The 24,651-nt window shown below is 49.0% G+C and overlaps 1 protein-coding gene across 6 annotated transcripts in view; it reads right to left on the bottom strand.

The window, feature by feature from the left end:
• MBNL3 (muscleblind like splicing regulator 3) overlaps positions 1-24,088 on the bottom strand; it is a 97,223-nt gene extending 73,135 nt beyond the window's left edge. For 3 of the 6 annotated variants that reach the window (XR_010374799.1, XM_064462971.1, XM_064462974.1), the window contains exon 1: positions 23,958-24,088. The gene's annotated coding sequence lies outside the window, so the exon portion shown is untranslated. Of the gene's footprint in view, positions 1-22,634; positions 22,720-23,698; positions 23,827-23,957 lie in introns of those variants that run through there. The other 3 variants (XM_064462972.1, XM_064462976.1, XM_064462973.1) reach the window with 3 other exon arrangements.
• Between the last annotated feature and the right edge of the window lie 563 nt (positions 24,089-24,651).

Here is a 24,651-nt window from a genome sequence, read left to right as displayed (position 1 = left end):
GAAGGGAGGCACTGCTGTAGTACCTGCAAGGGAGCAGCCAAGCCAAGAGGCACCTGGAAGATGTAAGGGACAGTTTTGGCAGTGTACTTTGGCACCAAGTGCCACCTGCTCAGCCAGTGGCCAGGGCTGTCTGCCTGGTGCCCTTGTGGGAGACAGAGGGGTTGGGGATCCACACAAAGAGGAGCCAACAAAGCTAAGCCCTGAAAATGGCAAGGGGAAGTCAAAGCCACCCTTGAGGCACTTCCCAAGCCGTTCAGAGTCAGTGTTTGCCTCTCCTACCTTCCACACACCCCAAAATCTGTTATTCATTGCTCTTCATCTCACTGCCAGGTGAATGAATCAACTTTTCAGGGACTGAACATCCTCTGTTCTCCCTGAGTTGCCTGAGTCACAGGCACCAACTGAAGTCCTCAGATCTTCAATTCCCTCCTTACCTTCCTGCATCTGTAACGTGACAGCCTCCAGCTTCTCTCCCCTGTGGAAGTCTTAGTGACCTGAATTACTTCCAATTTCCCACTTAAGGCCCATGCACGCTTTTCTTCCAGAACGCATCTGACTCAGCATGAAACTACTGAATCAAAACCAGGAGCCTGAGATGGTAGGCCCTAGCTAGCCAGGGCAGATGTACAGATGAGCAGTGCCTTCCATGTGCCCCATCCTTCCCACCACCACCCCACAGCCCCCAGCCACTCATGGCCAGCAACATGCAAACACACAAGCACCCACCCTTGCCTGGTTGGATGTCTGTCCCAGCTGACTTCTAAAGCAGCAGGCAAAAAAACCCAGAGGGATATATTCCCTCAAACCTTGATTGTGCAACTCTGAACCACCATCCATCAATGCACTTATTTCCGCCCACCCAAGAGAAGGAACTTGGGTGATGGCAGAGGGAAGAGCTGATAGATGGCAAGCGGAGTCTTTGTTTTAATTGGCTGCTGTTATGGACATTAGAAGGATGTTTGAAGGAGAGCGATTACAGGCAGAGTGCAGAGGAGGTAATCAAAGGTGTCCGATGAACCAAATTTATGATGTGGCTTAGCAATCCATCACCTGGCTATAATTCTTATGTACATGCACATACATAAGCCTCAAAATATATTTAGCTCAGGGGGTCTGGAAAAAAGCGGCTGCTCTTGCAACCCCAGCTAGCAGCTCCTTATAACATTACAGAAGCAATTTATTTCAAATTGGGGAGGGAAATCAGTTCAGATATAAAGGCAAAATTGTTTTAAATTCTTCTGAGTGTGAACACAACTTTGTTTACTAAATGCGTACAAGGGAACATATGCATACAGCACAAACTCAGCAGTGGAATTTTGGCTCCCTGCAATTCCTTGTGATATAGATACATTTTTTCCAGAGGAAGTCCAATGGTCTTGTTTGTTTTCACCAGTAATAGAGGAGTTCAATGAAATTTTCTATTAGGAAAGTCTAACGAGGTCAGAATAACAGAACAGAGTAACTAGGAAGGAATGTCCTTGCATTTTATTTTTAGAATAAGGATAAAGGTGGGGCCTTGCAAGAGGCAGGGGACAGGCCTGTTTTGGCACACATGGCCAGGCTGGAATGCTTGGTCCTGTGAGCTTGAAGGGGTTTTGAGCTTATTTTTGCAACAGCGAATCCCTTGCTGAAATCAGCAACCAGAAAGTGGAAGGGTCTGGCTGGGAGAAGAGCGGAAAGAGATGGCTGGAGGTGCACAGCCAGCCAGAGCAGCAGCAGCCCCGGGGACTGATTGTAGCTGGGCAGCTCTTAGCCATGCCCCCCTCCTCAACCTGTTTTCCTTTCTTTCCTGGGAAGATGAGTGCCTTCAGCAGCTCCGCTGAACTGGAGATCTACTTCTGCACATTAAAGGGAATCCAAGGTAAAACAGGGTAAGCGTTGTGGAGGGAATCAAGAACAAGAAAAGCCTGGTGCAGCAGTGCAGGGGGACACACAGCGCTGCAAAGGGAGCAGCTGGCAGTACCAAATAGAACAGGATTTACTCTGTTCTTAAGGCTGGATGTCAAAACCCAGTGAGACAGCCTCGGGGAGGGAAGAGATGGGCCAGAGTAAGGCTGTGAAAATGAAAAGGAAGGAACAGAGCTAAATAAAAGAACTGAGGCTGAGGGGGAAGTGGCTTGAGTGGGATAAACAGGTAAGGAGGAAAAGGGGTGCATTCAAGAGCAAGCAGGCCATGGTCTGTTTCCTGGCACCAGCTAATCTGATTGGCACGGAGATACAAGAAACAGAGGCTTAAATAGCTCACGGGAGCAGATCTTCAGCTAGGGAGAACCATCATCACTCAGCAATTAACTCCCTCACAGGCTCTGCCCCACTCCCGAAGCACCACAGAGCTGACCCTGCTGAGCACAGCCAATGCAGAACAAAGAAAAACAAGACTAAGTGTCTTTGTAAGGGTTAACAAACAGGAGAGAACAAGCTGTTCCATGCATTCAGGTCAGGAAAAACAGGACTGGGACTTGACACAGGCACCATGCACACATTGCTCTGCCAGGATCACCGGAGCTCAAGTAGAGGAGCAGCCAACTCTGCCTGCTAGGAATGAGACAGCAAGGAGCTTCACCTTAAAATCTGCAAGGACAGCATTAACTCAGGGGAATATCTGGTGCGGATATAGCTTAGGGAGCATTAAGGCATCCAAAAAAACCAGAAGCTAGCATCTCTACTCAGCTCCTTGATATTCTCTCTAGGAAAGGGAGTAAGGGAAGGGCAAAGTGTGTAGGACAAGGTGCAAAGCACCCTTTCACCCCTCCTGCGCTGCCCAGAGCTGCAGGTCTCCTACTTGTGCTGAAGATGTAGATGGAAACAACCCAGCAGACTGGAACCTCAATGACAAGAAAGGTTCAGGAAGGGCAACAAAATGCTCCTTGACAAGCAGCGACAGGAGGCTGGACTTGCCCTCCAGTATGCAAGTCCTCAAACACCATGTTCCAGAATGTATGTTGTCTGCAGGCAGGTGTGGGCAGAGAGGGCAAGCCGGTCAAGCAGCAGGAGAGGGGAGGAATGACCCTCCTTCCACTTGAAGCTCTGCTGGAGACAAAGAGCTGGCAGCACCCACAGATGCCCAAGAGTAACAGCAAGGCAGACATACGCGCCCTCCCACCCCGATGCTCTCCAGCGCTCCACTATTTCTGAGAACCCCCTGAGCCTGCTGCGGTTTGCCTCCTTACTGTTTCCCAACCAACTCCTCACTTAGTACTTGCCCGCTCTCCCAGCACTTGCGCAAGCTTCATGTACCCACACACCCTTTGGCAAGGACCTCCACAACTCCACCATGCCTTGTGTGAAGGAGGAAGATCTCCTTTGGAGTCCTTGGCCACTATCACGCCTTTATCTCCCTGCCTTCCCCCTGGTTGGTTTTATGATATGCTGCAGACTGAGCATCAGTCTCTTCCCAGACACACGTCATTTTAGGGACTTCTGCTATCAGCAATGAAGTTAAAAATCTATGTACAGTTGACAAAACTTATTTTCCTCTTAGATAATGGGGAGGGTCAGGGTGACACAGAGTAATCACAGGATGAAATACCACAATTTCCAACCCTTTCTGGGAGCTTGGTGCAGCAAGTCTCATTTGCAACCCCAGACTTGGGACAAAGCTTGCAATTAAAAAATATTAACAGTCACCTTGAATACAAGGGCTACAATTTAACTAGCCCTCGTTCAGGCTTTGTTAATAATGAAATTCTTCTGTAGACTACAGCACAAAGGCACTTTTCCAAAGATCACATTACTTCTGCCCAGCTATACCACAGCAGAAATTTTAGAGACCTTTATATAAAAGCTCCAAGAGAGTGCTCCTTTGTGGACACCTCCCTGCCTGCTCTTCCCCCTCCACTCTGCAAGGAGCAAGGTAAGCTCAAGCCTGGCTCAGTCCACGGGTAAGGCAGGGCTTGCAATAAAGCAATAATGATCACAATCAAAAGGCATTTTCAAGGGACTGATGACCAACTGGGTGGGGTTACATTACAATCCATTAACCTAATCAGCATTTAAACCTCAGGAGCTACACAGCAGAGGCTGCCACTGGGATTACAGAACAAAATGAGAACATACTCTTAAAAACATATATCTTTCAAGGCTCTGGAAAGCCTTACAGCTACGTCTTCACAGATAATCATATCACATGAACAGGACAAGGTTAGCAAATAAGTGCCCAGAGCTAATGAGCTAGTTTATTCATGTTATCTAGCAGAGAGTGTTTTTTACCCTCCATCCCATGGTAATGTTACCTTGACAGGTGCAATGCCTGCAGTAAATACTGTGTCTGTTCCATATTCAGAATTATCCCTTTAGAGATGAGAGCAAAGATACATATTCGGGGAATAGATGCTTTCTACGGCCCCCTGCACAGCTCACAGCATCAGAAAATTAAGTTGACTGGAAGAGCAAAGCCTGATGCTGCCCCTAAAGCAGAACTTGTTTGTATCACTACTCATAGGCCAGTTAAACTAGGGAGAGGGAGTTGCTACTCTGGAGGCTTTTCTGCTTATTTCTTTATGCATTACAGGGCAAGGGAAAAACACAAACTTCAAATACGTGTCCTGGAAATGGCACATGCCCTAGAACACTCCATATATCCCACTGGCAGTAGCACTGAGCCTAACTTTATCCCTCTCCTTAATTGCTACTCTACCTCTTAACAAAACATCAATTTTGCCTTTGCTCTTATTGACTATCACTGAAACATGGTGGCAGTTGGTAATTATTATTTTTAATGCTTGGGAAGTCTTTTGCACAGCAGTACTTCCTGCTCGGGTGGGTTTTTTAACATGCTGTCCTCACTCCTCTGGAAGCCTGACTCACCAACAAGAGGATCTTAGGTAGAGATGTCTGCACGCATGGATGGACTGAGGTCTTAGAAGCACTATCAGACTACAAGGGCTATCAGATCCAAATGCTCTCATCTCCATCTAGGCAAATGTTCAGCACTGCAGCATGGATTTTCCCAGTTTTCCCATCATTCTCCCCCTTTTTAGCCACTAGTTCAGTACATCCCCAGGCTCCGCACCATTTCTGCCCAGCCAGGGGCTCTGCCTGCAGACAGGAGGGCTCTTTGTCTGGATCTTTGTTCTTTCAACATCATCCAAAGATCACTCCCTTAACACCTGATTTAATATTTCAACCCCTTTAATTACACACAGTGCAGATTTTATCGGAAATCTGATTATTGTTTCAAAGTCTGAGCATTTCATCCCAGCCTCAGAATTGATCTATCGACTGCTTTTAAATCTACCATTTTAACTTAACATTTAACACTTTATACCCACATTAATTACATTTCCCATGATCAATATCAACAAACACCATCTCTGGCCCTCTCCTGATAGAGAGACCTCGGAGACCTTGCTTTGCCAAAACTCTCAAGATAGCTTTGCTCTTGAACATGTGCATTTATAGGGCTGATCTCTCCAGTAGGAGAGGAAGAGAAAGAAAAACCCACGACAAACAGCAGTACTGAGTACATAGCAAGGTTTAGTAAGCAACACCACTGGCAGAGATGCACAGGCACAGACGTGGTGGCACAGGGACTGGCCCGGCCCCAGGACGTGGGGAGCAGAGACTCCAGCCAGCTCACCATCCATCTGTCCTACCTCCATCTCAGCTGGAGGGGGACCAGGCTCTGATGCGGGGAGCCACCACGTATAGGTCTCTGTCATAACTCCTGCCCACGCTGAGCAGTGGGTGAGCTGGGCTTGGCCTGTCCAAGAGCTGCACGCAAGCAGTGGGGCATAGGAAATGCTGATGGGTCTATCAGGGAAAGCAAAGCTTCACCAGCTCAGGATCTCCCAGCATTTAGCCAGCCTGCGGGTCTAGGTCCTTCTGCTTGCCTCACCGCAGCACAACATGGAAAACAAAGCACTTCTCTGATCTCCAAGTAGCAGATCTCTTATTAGCAGATACAAACTGCACAGACTAATGAAGGAAGACACCCATCATGCTGCCTTTATACCCAGCCACTGCAAGCTCTCAAAGGTGGCTGCTATAAGGCGCTGGAAGGGTCCAGCTTCGCCAGGAGGACAGTATGAGATTTCCTTCTCCAGGCCATGAGAAACTGAACTGAAGTTCTTGAGTGGGGTTGGGTGTTCCTCTTACCTCATCTGCAATGCATTTGTGTTTCTGTGTTGCAACTGGAGATAGAAGGTAGTGTCCCCACCGCTGCAGAAAAAAGGAATATTTGTCCCTGAATAATTTCTCTAGTATATTAAGCACAAGTCATTCTTATGCAAAGGCTGCCCTGTACAGCTGCCAAGGTCAGTAAGACCTTGCTTTATTTGCTGCATAAGGGCTGGCTGCGCAAGTTTTACCTTGTACGTATTTTTCCCTGTGCATTCTTGTCTTAGATTTCCCTGCTGCTAGTGCCTACGCATCTTTCTGTCTGTTCATTAGGTCACGCTACCTTCTCCAACTGTTGATAATGACTACCCAATATCCAATCCTCCAGAACAGTCAAAATTCCAGCAAACCGACTCTTACAGTATGTTTAATTCAAAAGACACCAAGGACAATATTGAATAACAATTTTCAAGGAAAACATGCTCCACAGCTTTTGCTAACAACATCAATATGTTTCTATTTTCAGGGGGTCTTGACCTGCTATCCACTCACACAGCCACCACTGTTCACATTCTAGTATCTACATACAGATGATTTCTGTGCAACGATTGCATTCAACCAAATGGCACTGCCTGAACACACAAGCTCTGGATTACAATACCAGCAAGTGTAGATTTCAGGAAGCAGCCAAGGACTGAACAGCCTGGATCTAAATAGATGACAGGGTCTGAAAATAAGGTCCTACACTTTTTAAACTGCAGGCACATTCTTACAGACTACAGCCTAGGTACAACCATTGGCTAAGGACTGTCCGTCTCCCCAGTTTACTAAATCCTGTGACACTGCAGGGGCAACAGTCAGTTTTCGATATTCGCACAAGGAGGAAAAATAATATTTTGGAACCATACAACATCATGATACTGCAAAGGACTCAAATGTCAAGAAACTTTAATCCAAGCAGTCCCTTTGCAGAAGAACAGAGTTTAGTGACCTACCTGATACTTGAGGTCAGTGGCCAGGTAGGAAAACTTCTCAACAGTACGCCCTGCTCAGGAAGCATGCTGCCTTGCCCCAGCCTCTGAGCCCAAATCGATGGAGACAGGGCAAGCAAAAATGTCCAACACCTCCCCTGATCTGCCAGCAGCAGTGCAGTGGAGTCCTCCAGTGACAGCAGTTCTTTCTTGCTGGTTTATTTCAAGCTACACCTCACCACACCTGATCCACCACAGCAGCATTCAGTGCCGAGCTCTTGCTTAGCACTGTCTGATGCAAACAAGCTTCCAGCCAGCAAGGATATCTGGTTTGGTGGGAACAGCAAGCCAGGACTCCAGACGAGGGCCCACACATCCTTCTTCCAGCCCAGAAATCTAGCTGTTTCGGCCCTCTCACTTTGCCCCTCTGATGTTGCTTGAACACTTCACAATTTACAGTAAATAAGACTAATACCCCGTTGTCCGGGGTATTTGCCCTGAGGGCTACAAGGTCCTCAGGGTAGAACCCCCCTCCCTCTTTATTCTGCAACAGTCTCTGACCTTGATAGGACTCCACAGCCATTGCCGTAACACACACCACCATTCAAGCTTAAAACACATACTGGTGCCAGAAGTCTCTCAACTGGAGACAAGCAGCATTACAATGGGGCTGCACAGAGGGGTTAAGAAGCATTGCTGAAAAGGGACGCAAACAAGGACTTCAGGCTCTGAGCAAGCACACTCTGCCATACATGCAGCTCAAAAGGCTAGCATCACTTGTGAGCAAGAACTGTCTGGCTGAACGTACTGCCTTTGTTAACTGCGAACGGCTACATGATGGAGTGGGCTAATTAACCGCATTTTACTTTTGGGGACCCAGGCTTAAATCTTGGCTCTTGTCACAGCTGAAAACGTATTTAGGGACTACAATGAGAGCCAGGATAATTTATTTTCTACAAAATCGTCAAATAATTGCCAGTCTGACACAGAGGCCCAGCACTCTATGCAAGGGCACTAGTGCTGATGCTGTTATTTCCCTGAGTAGAAAAGTTATTAATGGATTGATGTGAGCGGTCATCACAGCTATCAGTGCTGCTTAGCTGGACTGAGCACCTGAATATGAAGAACCTTGACATGCAACATGGTGTGCACTTCATGATGTGGTGCCATGCAGGTTGCAGGTCCTACAGGGTGGGAAGCCATGCCTGGCATGAATTAAAATTAAATTTTCATCTGGATTCATATATCCCTTAAATTTAGAGGCCCAAAGTACAGCCCTGGTGTAACTCTAGTTACTCCACTGGAAAACCACCAGGGCTGGTTGTGGTCCAAGGAAGCTGAGGGTAATTTCCCCACTTCCTCGAGGCTGAAGGCCACCCAGCAGAGCTGGTAGGGAAGTGAGTACTTTCCTCATAAAGTAATTCTCTATTTTTATCTTACTAAGAAAGTTTTTCATTTAGAAGCTAAAACTCCAGCTTCAGGAAGATGCCAAGCAACCATTTCCTTTCAGATTTTTACTACAGAAGTTTGCATCTAATCAAATACGCCATTTTTCCACTGAAAGGAATTAGCGTGGAAAAAATCAGAAGAGCAGACCAGCCCCTGACGGCCTCCAAGCAAGAAGTACAGATAAATCGCATTCCTGACTCTGGCGGCAGCATGCTCCTCCATCCTACTGTTTGTAGTGTCACCTCACCCCTCTGTGACTCAGGTCACCCATCCCAAACGATGAGGATCCTCAGTGTCAAAGCACTTCTGAGAGCAACATGCTCAATGTATAAGTTAAGCAGCAGCTAGTGATCATGAACCACAGTTTTGGACACAATACGCTGCTGTATTAAAGCACAGGGGTTATTGCTTCTGAAGTGCCATCATCCTTCTCTTTACACCTCTCTCAGCAAAGAGAGAGTTTCCAGCATCCTCAGCCACCAGCACAACTGAAGGTGGGCAGAAAGACGCAACAGAAGTCAAAAGGAGCACAGAAACGCTCTCTGAAGCAGCTTTTGGCACATAACACTCAGCAACACAGCACAGCTCAGCAATACAGCACCTTTCATCTGCACCAAGCAAGAGACCTGGACGCTTAACCCTGTAACAACAAAGCGAGGGGTGGATGTTGTCTTCATGGTAGGGTTTTACAGCAAGCCAAAGGCTTGTGTGGAAGGCTTCCCTTGAACAGCAGAAGATGAAAGCTTAAGTCAGACTTCTATCCAAAAAGTCAGACTCGAGGGGAAGTGATCGGTCAGAAGATATCCATGAACTGGGGAAGGGAGCAGCAGCCACAGTGCTCTGGGGGCTAAACGAAGAACCTGGGGACCCAGTTCTCTCTGCTCCCAGGCAGGGCAAGATTCCCAAGGCCAAACCAAATTCTGCAAGTAAGGACCACATGTCTCCCCCCACCGTTATCTTTAAATCCTCTTTACTCCATGGAGCTATTCTCTAGCCTCCTTCCCTTTTAATCAGGCCTGACCTACAGATGTCAGCCTCATTTCGGCTAAGTCAACACAACTGCCACATCTAGGATGCTGTTACAGGAAAAAGCCTTACTTACACTCTTGGCTAGATTCCAGAGTCTACTTCTTGGTCTAGACCTGACCTCATTCCTCTTCTGCAAGCTTAATCCTTTACCTTAAGGGCACAGTGAACACACAGGGACTCCAACTCAGTCTCCCCTGCAGCCTGCAGAGCCAGGATACTCTTTTGATCATGCTGCACAAACACTAATGATTATTGATTGGAAGCTCCCTCAGAACTGCATGGTCTTCAAACACACACGTACGTTCGAAAGCTAAAAAGCAAGTGTGAAACATGCTTTATGTTCTGCAATGTAAACCCCTACTCTAAAGCTCACCCAACAGGACGCAAATCTTCAATCAACAGTCCCCAAGGTTTTCTCAGATGTAGCCCTGGCCTCGCACTGAAACCATAGCCATGTCTGATACATCCAGCTTCATATATAAAGACTAGAATAGAATAGTTAGGGTTGGAAGGGACATTAAAAATAATCTAGTTCCAGCCCCTCTGCCAGGGGCAGGGACACCTTCCACTAGACCAGGTTGCTCAAAGCCCCGTCCAGCCTGGCCATAAGCACTTATTCATCCTTCAGCAGAAACACAAAAGAGGACACTAACTGAAGACAACTTCAACCAGCTGCCATGCCACCCTCCAACAGTACCTTACCAGGCAGAGCTGAGCGACTTGCTGAAATGGTACGGTCAAAGTAAGAGCTGGCTTACTGCTCTTCCAATATGTCACACTTGGCACGTTCCTGGCTGCCCCCACCCCGTGAAGTCACAGGCCAGAGGTGGATGGACAACAGCTTGTCCTGTCTTGCCCAAGCACATAGTATAAGCAGGGTATCAAGAGTGGCATCTGGCACATGCAGTCCACCTCGTGACCCAGAAATCTTGACCCTGGTAACGTATCAACAGCAGCAGTGGAAATATCAACCTATGAATGAGATATTAGCAACTACTCTGTTATCGCTTTATTCCAAGAAGGCAGCTAGCTGCAGATTCAAACTTCAGGCAACACCACAGGTGTCTCTTGGCTCTCAAAGACCTCTACATAGTGTTTTCTTTAAGTGTTTGGGGGGGTTTCAAAACCCCAATTATCTGTATCTGACATAATGCTGAAACAATACTCTTCCTGCTTCACACGAGCTGTAAAGACAAAACCCCACCAAGGCTAGGAGGGAACTCCGCGTCAAATTCTGAGCTCCAAAACAGTCCTTGAACATATGCTGCAAGGAATCTTCCCTACAGATGCACCTTTCATATCGTGGGAGGATGGAGGGAGGGGAAGAGAGATTAAAAACAAGATAAAAGCCAGATCCTCAGGTAACAGAAAAATCAGAGATGCTCCCTCAGTATACACTACTGCAGATTTGAGCCAAAGGTGCTTTTAAAGTCCTTTTATGAAATATTTTAATCTGCCTTTCTATCGGCTATGATTGCAAGGTAGGCAGTGCTTTTCAGAGAAATTATTTATTCAGTTTTACAGTGACTAACCTGAATTTCCAGACTGCTTCAAAAGAAAAACTGAAGCAGCTCTTTATAAAAGGCAAGGAGCGTTGGGCTTCTTCCCTCCTTGTTTTTCTTCTTCTTTTCGTCTCCACCCCTCAGCTGAAACATTTCTACCTCTCATCTAATAAATAAACAAACTATGTATCTTTCCACCAAAAAAAGCTCTTCCCTTCACTTACTTGCCAAAAAAGGGATGACAATTTTTCAGTTATTTTGATGAAGCCACTCAAAGTGGAATAATTTTTTTTATTATTATTATTTTTTCAGTTTAGTCACCTACTTGAAGAAAACAGGTAGCCTTACATCGTTGGCTGCCGTCTTACAACCCGGAATAAATTGAACACGAAGCTCAAAGTGTGGGGTTACCACTGGCTTGGCGTTAGTGGAGCACCCTGCAAAAGCGAGGCAGGGTCAAAAGCAAATTACAGGGTCAGTGAAAGTGGCCACAGTGGCATGAACCACCATAATGTTACTTGCCAGATTAAAGAACAGAAGGTAGCAGCACAAAGCTTGAATTAAATACAACTAGGGCTCTAATCCAAGTCCATCAATTAAGGACCAGTTCCAGAAGACATGGACTCACCAGGATGGGCTTCTGGCACCCAGAGGCTTCCTGAGGATGGGGAGCTCAGGTAGCACACACCTATCTTCACCAAGGCGCCTACTACACGCCTGCTGCAGGGGAAACAATGTCACACACAGTGGGTCCGGTTTAAGGCAAGGTTTAAGGCCCTTAAAACTATATTTCATCATGAATAAACTCTAATTCTGGGAGGCGGAAGGCGGATGTACATTGTCTTGTGTGGAGATGCCCTCTACTCAACCCAGCCTAAGACCTTCACTTACACGAGGCTGTGATTAGGGGATTCAGGTCATGAGCAAGCAGATCTCATGCTTTAATTCTCTCCCTTATTTCAGTTGCCTGAATCTCCAGGATGAGCAACATCCTTCTTGAAGAAGCCTAAGCAAACTCTCATGCACCAGCTCTCTCTCTCAGAACAGGCAGATATACAAAGTTGATCGTGATAACCTCCCACTTGAAGGTGTCGGATGCTGCCGCTGTGCCACAGCACTCTCTCCCCACATTAAAGGCTCAAAATAACAATTCTAAGGCCTGTCTCAAGTCTTAGCCACCACAATCCAACTAACAATACTGCATCAAGTACATCAATACTGTTGCATCTGTGTCTCCCCTCCGGTACACCCCCCAAGAAAGATATACATCCAAAAAACCAGCAGCCTGCACCCCCTCTCGCTCTCCCTGCTCAGCGAGGTTCCTCCCAAGATCACCCTGCTGAGAACCACTTTGGCAATGTACAGGTTTAAGACCATCCTAAAAACACCCACACACTTGATATCGAACTAGCCCTAAATCCACCCTCCTGTAAGAATCATGCAGGATTAGACCTTTACTAGGTGATCTATCTGGGACTGCAGTAACAGGCTCCCAGCACTGCTATTTATTTGTGGCAGCTTTCACAACCTGCAGATGCTGCCCAAAAATACAGAAGAAAAATTTGTGCTCTTGGGAGCTCATAGTCTAAAGGCAGAGGTCAGGAGAAACACTCTGTTCTTATTAATGCAGTTCTATGGAGAGGAGGGAAAAAAAAAAGTGTCAAGCCTGTATGCTTCTCAGAAGCAGATTATGGCTAATAATACAAAGATTACTGACATTAAATGAATTTAAATTCATTCTTCTATCATTCAGAATATTAAGGGTTTTTACCACCTTCTCAGTATCACTCCCATTTGCAGTCAGCTTCACTTATGCCTATCACAAAGATGTTATATTTGGACCATAATGAACTTCTCCCCCATGGCAGTTCTGTTGTACTAGGTGGCTTTAAAAAAAAGCAGCATTCGTAGTGTTAATTTAACAAGCATTCTATCTTCTTTTTTTTTTTTTTGGCAATTGCTGCATAACTCTGAACAAGTACTGCAGTCCTAATGGCTTTTTTGTCTACCAACAGGCAAGGAGAAAGGCTCACCAGCACAGCAGCAGTGTTACTCCTGCAGGAGCAAGTGATGCTCAGCCCAGGGCTCTGCCGGGGAGTGGGAGCCGCCAGCACTGGCCAACCTGGCCATGCCATAGCGTCAGCGCGCATCGCAGGCAAAGGGGACCAGCAAAAAGTGCCTGTCACTGGTGACCAAAATTTGATTTTAAATTCAGGTTGCTCCTGATGAATGTTCAGACTTGAACTGAAGACAGTGCTCTGTGCTACCCCTCTAGGAATTAAACGTTTTTAAAGCCAGCACCAGCAAATGGAAGATGGAGCACAGTAATAGAAGCAAAGTCAGCCACAGGTTTACTTTCAGGAGGGAAAACTCCTTTTGAAAGTTAAAAGTTCCAGTTCAGCTGTAGAATCCCTCTTCCCAAACATCCTAATGACAAACAAGTATCTAAGGATGCTTAAAAGAAAGCCATCAGTCAAGCAAATCACCAGCCACCAGTTTGCTACCTGAACATCATGATAAAAAGCTTCTCACGCACTTGCACCTACTTTTTAATGAAAGAAAGGGAACTGCTAACTCCTACCTGTCAGCCCCAAACCTGAAGTGCTTGGTTGGGCTGCAGCTGCAGCCCTGAGCTCCAGCCTTCCCCACTTGCTCTCCTGGTCCCCATATCAGGAAGGCAGGCCAGCACATCCCCAAGCCTACAGAGCAGGAATCAGCAGGCAGCTATTTGAAGTGTAGTTTGCAGTGAATTACTGTAGCATGGGATCAGTCCATCTCAACCATCCAGTCCTTTCGTTTCAAAAAGGGAGTTACTGCTGGTAAACGGCACCTGCCTTAGCTCATGGCCTTATGCAACAACTATATTAAGCACTACTCTTATTAATCAGTACATAACTGTAATAGCTAGCATTTTATTGAATTAAAAAAAAAACCAGCACCTTGCAAACGGCCATTAGTGACCAGCTCAGCCCCACCCATGCAGATGCTCTCCTGCAGGCCTGGGCATCCTCCAGCACTGCTTTCACCGCCATTTCCAGCTGACCCAAGCACAGGCTGCATCAGCCAGGGCAGGTCTGCCCTCCCGTAGGGCCCAGGCCTTGTTGCTGCCCTGCCCTCTCCGTTGGCCAGGACAAGAGTTCACAAGATCAAGCACACATCAGAGGAATGAGGACAGCAGGAGGGAAGAAAGAGAGTGCACCTTTCAGTGCCAAACCCCATTTGAAGGGCATGAAATGGCAGGCTCAGCTCCTCGTAGCACCCACGGAGCTGAGGGCACTCAGCACAGCCCAGAAGCTTGAGCAGCCAATGGCTCTGCCTCAGCAATGCCACTCTCTCAAGAGGCTTCCACAATTTCGCTTCTCTTTGTGTGCACTGAAAGTTACATACGTTACAAACAGGCAAGCGAAACTGGGTGCAGACCCTACAATAGGGATGCATCCCACAGCATTATGCAACCAAACACTATTCCCATCCAGAACTTGCCAGGTACTGCATCCCCAAGGTTGCCTGAGCCGGCGGAGATGCTCCAAGACCCAGGGGAGAAACTGTTTCTCATGTAAGCTGACATGCAAAATGCTGTCATCGCCCAGCGAAGGGCATCTAGGACACACTCTACAGCTGGGCTGAATTTACAGATCCTGATGTCTCTAGAGGAACAAGATGGTGGCATGGTACAGAAAATAAATAAATCTGTTGTTAGACACACTAGAAACTTCCCTGTACCTTAGGAATGGATCTCAGGGTCTTGTCAGAAGGAGAACCTTCCACCTAACATCAGACACAGAATGAATTTGCCTTTCAGCAGCAGTATCCTCATTCCAACCTTGGTATCTGGGCATCAGCCACAGAATGCGTCATATTACAACAGAGTCACCAGGGCTGGAAAGTCCCCAAACCAGCAGGTCTCTCCTTTCAGCAAGGCTGATATAACCTCATACAGAATCTGTCCCACATGCCCTACTAATTTCCTCAGTCTCACAGGAAATGTGGATCACAGCTACTCAACCAACTCCTCTTGGAGACCCTGGAAATCATAGTGAAGGTAGTCAGTCCTGGGTGAGAGCTGCCCAGGACAGCTGTCCTGGTCCAAAGGGGTGCACAGGGCAGGCAGAGGAGGAGCAGGCACAACCTGCCTGCAATTCTGAGCAAGGTGGAGGAGGCTGGTTGCACCCAGAAGCAGCAGGGGAGGTGTCACCTCACTGCAGATACGCAGGAGGGAAGGGGCTCACCATTCCTCTTGCAGTAACAGTTCACTCTGGTTGGCCTCATTTACATGACCTGTGGCGTAGCTTCCTTAAGCACCACGTGAAGGATGCTGCTGCATTAGCCAGGCCACGCCTGGGCACTCGGGCACAGCCGACATTAGCTTGTTACCAAGGCAGTGTTCAAAGGGCAACAGGGTTGTCGCACTGAGCGCTTCACTGGGTTAATCAGGTCAAGCCAAATTCAGAGGTGGTGGACTTGGTCTGGAGAAAAGCCAAGGACATAGGACAGAGGCATTTGGTTGTGGATCCGGGAGTCAAGTGCGGCAAAGGCAAGGTGGAGGTGCCAGCGCAAAAACCTGGGCAGTCTGTCCGAGGGCACGGACGCACTTCACGAGGCACCTCTTCACCCTGGCTCCCTCAGTCAGATACAACACCAGCATCTGGAGGCTTCAGAGAACGAAGGATAGACCACCTGTAAGCCTACTGATGGCTCCATGCTACTGTTTCTTTTTTGTACCTCAAAAATAACTTCACTGAAATGTATCTCAAGATGCAACACAAGCCCCCTGGGCCAGCACTGCTCACTACCATTTATTTAAAAACGTTCAGGCACTATTTTTAAAAGGCTCGCACTGTTACCTGGTGTGGCTATAAGATCTATCCATCCTGACTGGCTGGCTCTGCACAGGGTAGGAGATCCTACAAGAGGAGCGAACGGCACTGATGAAGAGTTTTGACCAGATTTTGGGGAGAGAAACGCAATGCCCTTTTGCTGCCCAGCCCAGCCACGGAAGGACCCAACCCCCCATCCATCAGTTCTGTACTTCACGGCCTGTGGTAACGCTTTGCACGCTGCGGACTAACCCAGCGCCCTGGAGAACAACTCCCAGCAGCAGCCCGGCTGCCAGCCACAGCTCAGAGCAGGCAATGCTCTTTTGCAGAAGCCAGTTTTCCTTTACAGGGCAGGTTTCCCCATCAGCGAGCCAGGGACTTTGGCAGCTTGCCATTCCAGCCTTTAGGACTGCTTTGATGACCGGTCCATCAATCCACACGCATCCCTCCTGGCATCACAGCCCTGCACAGCACAACCACCACCCCTCCACCCCACAATCCCAGGACCTCCCACCAAAAGATCACCAAACACTTCACAAACATTAGTGAATTAAATCCCAAATAACTCCAGCAGCATCATCCCCCCGCAACCAAGGAGTGCAGAAGGAGGCTGAGGCATCCCCATCTCCCCGTGAGCCTGCCACGGCAGCCAGACCTGCCGGCTCCCTCCTTCTGCTCAGCTACAGACCTGCAAGCTATTTCAAAGGCTCTTTCCAAAAGAGAAAGAAAGGAAAGAAAAAAAAAAAAAGGAAAGAAAAAAGCTTTCTGTTTTCCTTGAAAAGCAGGTCTATGCAACAAAAAAGGTACTAATAAAGGTTTCACCATCCAAATTAAAAGTCAAAGGCAGCAATAAAGAGTCTCTGAAATATAAGAAACATGTTGTGCGCGGTGTGAAATTTATTGCTGCCTTGCAGAATGAAGCCAAACATCTTAATATGGAAAAACACCGCTACTTTTGACCCAAACAGATTGGGAACAGGAAGTAAAACCAAATTACCCAGCTGCGGCCTCCCTGCGTTACGAGCAGCAGCAGAGAAACCAGCGTTTCCTGCCCACGCACGCCCCATCCGCGGCTGCCCAGGTCTGCACACTGTTTGCCCAGTGGCCAATCCCACCTAAACCGGTCAGAGTTTTGTTATTAAAGCTCTCGCAGGCAAGATCAGGCCTTTATCGAAGGGGAATCAGCTGGGGAGAGCCAGGGAAACAGGGGCTGCAGGTATCACTCCAAATGCACCACACAAGGCCAGGCTCCCCTGTGAGGGGATTCCCTGTCTTTCAGTGGCTCTCTTGATTTTTGATTTTTACCAGCCAAATTTCTGACTCAGGACGGGCATATTTCGGGAGTTAATTTGGGTTTTACTGCATCATCACCAGCAAACCCTGAGAAATTAATTCAAGCCTCAATTGGCTCAACACATAATTGCATTTCTTTTAAATAATAGCTTTGCATTACTTTGTTTTTTGTCAGTTTTTTTTTTTTTTGAGCTTGTCCATGTTACATCCTAATTATATTTTCAAGCTTTCATTTGCAGCTACAGGAATAACCCAGAAAGACATACAGATGAGCTAATTTTCAAATCATCGCTTGAGTAAGGAGCTGGATCTTTAAATAAAAGTGACAGGTAGACCAAGGGAAAAAGAGAAAAAGAAACATGCAAAACTGACAGTCCAGCATCTCTTTTGTTAAAACTGGTAACTCAACGCCAAAGAGAATGGCCTTAAGACCTTAGCAGAGCGAACGCTGAACATCACACATGTAACGCAACCAAAAATGCCATTTACACAAAAGCTATACACTAAACGGCAGCTCAGAACCTGGTATTTTGATTAAAACTCCTGCTTTCACAAAAACCTTATAAGCATCATTTCATTTTTACTAGTTCAAGCAGATTTTTCCTACAAGATTTTAAAAGATTACATGCCAGGTGTAGAATACTTCATAAAGCAGAATAACATTTTTGACTCGTGAATTTTTTAAAAAAATAATAGCAGCCAGCAAATTACAGCCATTAGTACAACACTGCCTTCACAGCATATTTATGCCAGCATGACCGAAAGCAGAATTTCACCCAACAACGCTCCTGGGTAAATACAGACATCTGCAAAACAGAAGGAAAAAAACCCAGCACATAAACGTGCACAACCACATATTTTGTGCATTACCATCCAAGACTTTTACAAGGACAGGCATTTTGTGCCCCCATTTTGCAAGAAAGCACCCTGCCAGTGACCACGAGAATGCTCCCCTGCATGCAGCAACCTCCAGTCCTACCTCATATTCTTTTAAATCCATCACCTTAATGCTCCTAAATGCTGATTTGGTGGAAGGGTTGCACTGCAAGGAAGGAAACTGCCCTCGCACCCCCACTACTGTGCTGCATGAAGTCTTCCCTCTGCCCCAGCAATCTCCCAGCAAAAAAACCCAAGTTTATCACACCAAGGAAAGGACAATAAGTGGGAGTCCAAAAAGGCAGTCAGAAGTGCCGCCAAAAAATCAGAGGTCTTTCTCAAAAAAAAAAAAGGCCCTCCCTTAGGAAGCCTGCCAGTCAAACCCGATCACGAGGCTGTTTTCTGAGGGTGAATAGAGTTCTTATTGACACAGCTTATGTCTGCAGCATGCAGCCCTCCGCAAGGCTTTCAAGAGCAGATCGGATTACACAGACACATTCTCTCTGATTTTATGCATTCAGAAGCCCTCAGACATAAAATACCCAGCTCCGAAGGCCACCGGTTTTTCAGCTTGCCGTGGGCCTATGTTGTTTTAAAAAAAAAAAAAGGCAGGCGAAGAGATGCCGGCACCTTTACTTGGGCTCCAGAGGACCTCACCCTTGCTGAGCAGGGCCATGTAATTTGGAGACCAAGCCACAGATTTGCTCCACATGAGTAATACAAGACGACTCATTCCCATGGTGGGTACTTAGCATCAGGCGGGAGAAGGGAAAAAATAAATATCTGCTGACACCATTTAAAATGGGGGAAGATAACATCGCTCTGGGTAGGCAATGCTTCCTGGAAGATGGCATGGAAAAAGGGGAGGATACACACCTTTTAAAAGAACACCACACACTGCCAGAGCTTAGCAGGCAAGAGGTGCCCAACTGGAAAAGCATCGCAAGCACAAATTCAGACAAACCATCCATCCCAGAGCAGCGATTTGCACGCACACAGGAACCTACAGAAAACAAACTAAAAAGATCAATCTATACCATTTCTGCACCTGGGGGGGACACAGCAAGGAACTCAACTGCAGGAGCAGGCATGCATATGAAGTCTGGGGTACCTGTGATGCTGCATTAAAGGTGAACAGAGAATTACAAAATGTTTTATTATAAAAGCTCCAGCTTAAAGACTGCGCTTCAGCAAGAGTGACAAGTCTGTGCTTAAATCATACGACAAATTATGACCTGAGCATTGCCCTAGAGAAGGACGCATTCACTGCCCAAAGGTCTGGAATACACTGATTAAAAAGAAACTGACAAAAACAGTCTAACAAGCAAACCAGTGCCTTACACATGAGTAACTGGTTCCCCATCACCTAAAAAGAACTCCTGCGTCACCTCATCCACATGAACTGAAACTTCTCACTGAAATATTACATACGGTAAACACAGCAAATAAAGCAGGCTTGAGCTTCAGAGCTTTTAAGGGATTTTAAGAGCAAACACACGCTGTTCAATAAAGACATCCCCTCCCCCCGACTTCCACACTGCGATCACTCCCCAACTAAGTGTTTCTATCATGTTGCAAAATATTTTTCTTACTTTTTTTCTGCCGGGTGCTTGGAACCTGGACCTGGGTAACCCAAATGTGGGATGCCATGTCTGTCTGAGGAGGCAGTTCTTCTTTGGTTGGACGTTTGCACTCTGTTTTCAGAGCACTGCAAGAGCACCACAGCTCTTGTGACTACCTTTGGAAACCGAGATCTAAGCAAACTCTGCTTTTTGGTGCACAGCCTCCCTCTCAATGAGCAGCCTCGTGTTTCTAGTACTGTTTCCACACGTGACTTCTCGTATGTTCACGGTCAGAAAAGCCTGCTCCTACAAAGGCTGCATACTCTTTCCCAACACATCTGAGTCACACAATGCTTTGCTCCACTGCCAAAGCCAAGCTCTCACCGCTGGCATGGCCGGGGTGTCCTGCTGCAGGCATCAGTCACCAAATCCTGACTGCAGATTCATCATCACCACCTGTGCCTGCATCAGCCACAAAGAAAATCTTCATTTGCTTTCAGACTCCTGACTAAGCTGCAGACACTGGTGACTAGGAAAGCCATGGTTTGACGTGTGCATGAAGAAAGATATATTTGCAAGAAACTAGCAGTGCAGTTTTGCCATTGGTTTAACTCAGCATGGGCCAGTCCTGCTAACAAAAGCAGGGCTGCCTCATCCCGTCCTGCCCGTACACCCCAGGTCCTTGTGCCAGCACAACTGTTTCTGTGGCCACATGGAGAAGCAAACTAAGGAAGCAGCGATGGCTAAAATGAGCATCACTTTCTTTCTCATTCTTCTGCAAGGTTATTCTTAATCCACAGGGATGGTGAGCAGACTGGAGCAAAGGGCTGGAAGCAGGACCACTTTTTCCACCACAGCACCAGCTTCAAAACTGATTTGCAAGCTATACTGCAAAAGGCAAGAAAGCCAACCTCCCCCCTCTTTGCAGTCACAAGTTTTTAAGTCCCACTTTGAGATTCCCTTAAACGCACAGAACAGCCTCTCAAAACCTCAATTCTAGTGTCAGCGTGAGAGCAAAACTCCAAGTTTCAATATTCATCTTGCTAAGATGGGACAAGCCCAGGAGAAAATCCTGGGTCTGCAAAAAATCTAAGAATACCATTTAAGCCTCATGCCAGCCATTCCCCAACAGAGAAGGGGGAGGCAGAGCAAGCGACCACTCCTCATGAAGTGGAACTGGGCCCAGAAACCAGTAGAAAATCCTGTATGTGAATGGAACTCCCCAACACCTCAGATGGGCAACAGCCCAGCATCCCTACTTATCAGTAACCTTCCTGCAGCATGTGGGCCAGCACGGGGAGAGAGGAATGGCAGCCCCAGATCTGCTCCCTCTTTCTCCATGGGGATTCCTCAATCCCCCACGGCGGTGGGAAGGATGCGGCCCCCTGACTCCTCCTGACCTGGCCAGATGCTGCAGGAGGCTGAGCAGCACAAAGGGTACCGCACCAAGGGCCTAACTCCCTCACTGATCACCAGGTCTGCTTTGGGGCCCTACCAGTAAATCCCAAACCACCTGGAAGATAGCACCATGTGCGCTACAGACATGGCTGTATACGGGCTGAACCCGATGCGTACTTAAAACTCAGCCGCTTCTGGGAAGGCTGACTGCACCCGAGAGCAGACTGCACCTTCCCCTACTGCAAAGCAACCCGTAATACCTAGAAGCTTCTGCACAGTCCATTGTCTTTCAAAGAGAAACACTCAAACACTGAAATAGCTCTCAAAACTTTTCTGGGCCATCACTACTTTAAAATGACTTCATTTAAATATGTACCATGTCTATATATATACACACGCACACACCAAGGGAAATTAGCATCCGTGAGAAGGGCTGGTGCCCACACGTCGTAACTCTGCACAGCCTCCCAGGTCTGCCTGTGCATGACTGTACCGCCACAGCTCCCTGCTAGTACAACCCTACAGCAAACCAGCGTGGCTCGAGAGCCCCACGAGGATCCTGCCCCACCGCAGGAGCACTGGAAAGACCACAGCTTGCAGGCTCTCCCCCAGACCACTTGCTAAGACACATCTTTTTGGGGGTTTAGAGAGCAGTGGGGGCAGGGAAGTTTTAAGACCAAATTACAGAGTCCTTTAAAGCCTCAGTTCTGGACAAAGCTGAACCCCCAAGTCCTTCATTCAGGATTTTTTCCCCCTCCTAGGGCTGAGGTGCACAATTTGGACCTTCATGTGTAAATAAAGCTCCAAGGAGCAGGACTGTGCCTCATAAGGCGTTTCTCCACCCTGGAGAACAGCACCAGTGCAGCCTCCATGTACTACCTTAAAAGCAAAATACCCGCAAGGAGGACCCGTAGGGGGAAAACCATCTCTGCAAACCCATGGAAGCTACTGTATGGAAACTTTAACTGCATTACTTCTGTTTCTACATAATCGCAGAAGAACTAGCTTAATTCATACTGCTCCAACTCAGACACTCAATAGTTTCAACATGGTACAGACTATTACCTCGCTCTAATTACAGGACGACATTACATGTCCAACAACTGCTGCAATTTAGTCTTGCCTGATACACCCAAGCTCAAAATTGCTCACCCCACCTCTCACTCCTATACTTTTTGGCATCCTTTGAATAAAGGCAGGGATACCTAGCAACAACTCAGCACCTGACACACGCACCCCCCAAGCCCCACAAAGGTAAAGTTGTTATTTCCTGACGCTAACAAAGGCAATGACTTTCACTAGTGCAGAACAAACTAGTTTTAAGCAAACAGCACGGACACGACACTACCGCTTACGCACTTATCTGTGCAAACGCATTACGGCATAACTGCTAATAACCACCGCAGCGCAATACCATGAATTCGCACGTCGCTCCCTGACCAGGTGTTGATCTCACACGGAGGCAACCGTGCAAAACAGGAGTTTTCAGAGAAGCAAAAGCTGCAGGATCAGGCCCTCGGAGTTTCACTACCTCAAAGGCAGGGGATGTTCCTTACAGCAGCGCACGTCTTGCCTTTAAGCTCAAAACCGCATCCGCAGCTCCCGCTGCCATGAAAGGGAAAGGTTTTCTCCCTGCAACCGTTCGCCCGCGCCTGAGCCGAATGATAACAGGTCTCTTACTTGCGTCTCGCCTCGCCGCCACCTCATGCTCTACAGGGGAATATTTTGTTCCCCAAGCGGACAAGCTGTCCGGCCATCGCGCCGCGATGATTCAGCAAGGGGGTGGCTCCCCGTCGGAAGGCACACCTACCGTGAACTGTCATACCACGGGGCTGGGTGAAAATGGGAGAAGTTGCTCTAGCTATCATGGCTGCACTTTCCGAAATGCGTAGACCTGGCCTGGTAGGGTCGAGGGGGGCGGGGTGGGGGGGGCCTCAACAGGCACATGGAAATAATTCAAGGAAATATCCCGAGGCTTTTAACTATGGCACAAGTAAATGAGGGGGGGGGAAAAAAAGGAAAAAAAAAAAAAAAAAGCCAGACACTTTCGGAGCCAGCATCAACTTCGCCAGGCTGTGTTCTTTGTTTCTAGGCAGACTCCAGTGCGGTGGCAAGAACGAACAAATGCGCATGTCTTCATAAGAGTCCAAAAAAAAAAAAAAAAACCAGAAAAAAAAGGAAAAACTCCCCCCTCCCCTCAGGCCCCTCTCCGATGGCTGTAGCAGCAGGGGAGTCAGGGGAGTCCTCCACAGAGTTGGTGCTGCTTTTTCAGAAGTAAAAGTCCGCCGCAGCCCTGTCTGAGTCGAGTCCATTTCGCTACGCTACGAGGCGGTCGTGGGTAAGACGGCGCCTGGAACACTTTGGGCTGCAAAAATCAGTTTTGCTGCGGGTCTCCTTTTAGGTTTTTTTGGAGGGTTGGGGTTGGGTTTTTTTTTGTTTGTTTGTTTTAAAAAACGAAACGCCACCCTGGCAATGCACGGCGACGCGCCGGCCCCCCGCCGCCGGCGGAGCGGAGCGGGGCCGGTGCCGGCGGCCAGCCCGCCGCCAGCAGACAAAGGAGCGATGCGCCGCCACGGAGCCGCACCGGCACCCCCCGGGCCGGGCCGCCCGCCGCCGCTCCCGGGACAACGACCCCCCCCCTCCGCGCCCCCCCGCCCGCCCCTCCCCGGAGCGCGCCAGACCCGTCCCCGGGCGGCCCGCGGCGCGGCGAGGGGCAGCGGGCCCCGCGGCCGGGGCCACCTTACCTCAGCGGCGGCGGCGCTAGCAGGCAGCGGGCGGCCGCACCGTGCCACGCGCGGCGGCACGGGGCGAGCCACGGGGGCCGGTTTAGCGCGGGGGCCGGCTGCGCGCCGCCATTTTAACGCCTCCCGCCCGCCCCCCTCCTCCTCCTCCCCCCCCCCCCCCTTCCCCGCGGCTGGCGGCCACGCGCGGCGTGGAAATGCCACTCAGCGGCGTCCCCCCGCCACACACGCACCCTCCCCTCCACCCTGCCGCCGCCGTTACATTGACGCAGCGGCTCCTGGTCGCCGGGCCCGCCGTGGCGGAGCTAGCAGGGCAGCAGCAGCCGCCGCCGTCGTGGCCCCTCCGCCGCCTCCCGCCGCCGGGCGCACATGGTACGCTCCGGGGCCGCGCCGCGCCGCGCCCCGCCGGCCGCGCGCGCCGCCGCGCCGCCTGGCTGCTGCCATGGCAACCGGCGGCGCCGCGCCGAGCAGGCCCGGCCCGGCGCCCGCCCGCCCGCCCCGCCGGGCCCACCCGTGCGGGACGCTCCCGGGCCCCGCGGCGGGGGGACTCCTCATCCGTGTCGCCCCGCCGCGGGCTCCCGGACAGCTTCTCCCGCAGCTGCGGGCTTGCCGCTGCCGCCCGCGCCGGCGTGGCACGGGCACCGGCCGGCGCGCCGCGGGGGGAGCGGGGCCCAGCACCCGCACCTCTTCCCGGCCGCAGGACCCCAGAGCCACCGCCGCACCCCAGCCGCCGTGTCCCCGCTGTCCCCAAAGCCACTATCGCACCCCCACCCTGACCCAAAGCCACCATTGCACCTCCTCGCTGTCTCCCAGTTGTCCCCAAAGCCACCATCACTCCTCCACCCTGCCCCCAAAGCCACCATCACATCCCCCCACTGTGTCCGCCCTGTCCCCAAAGCCAACATCACACTTCCCCACTGGCCCCAAAGACACCATCACATCCCCTCACTGCGCCC

This window comes from Phalacrocorax carbo, chromosome 11 (assembly GCF_963921805.1).
Source record: "Phalacrocorax carbo chromosome 11, bPhaCar2.1, whole genome shotgun sequence".
Taxonomy (NCBI): Eukaryota; Metazoa; Chordata; class Aves; order Suliformes; family Phalacrocoracidae; genus Phalacrocorax; species Phalacrocorax carbo.
Note: the sequence above shows the minus strand (reverse complement) of the source record. Positions and strands in the feature narration are given on the sequence as shown.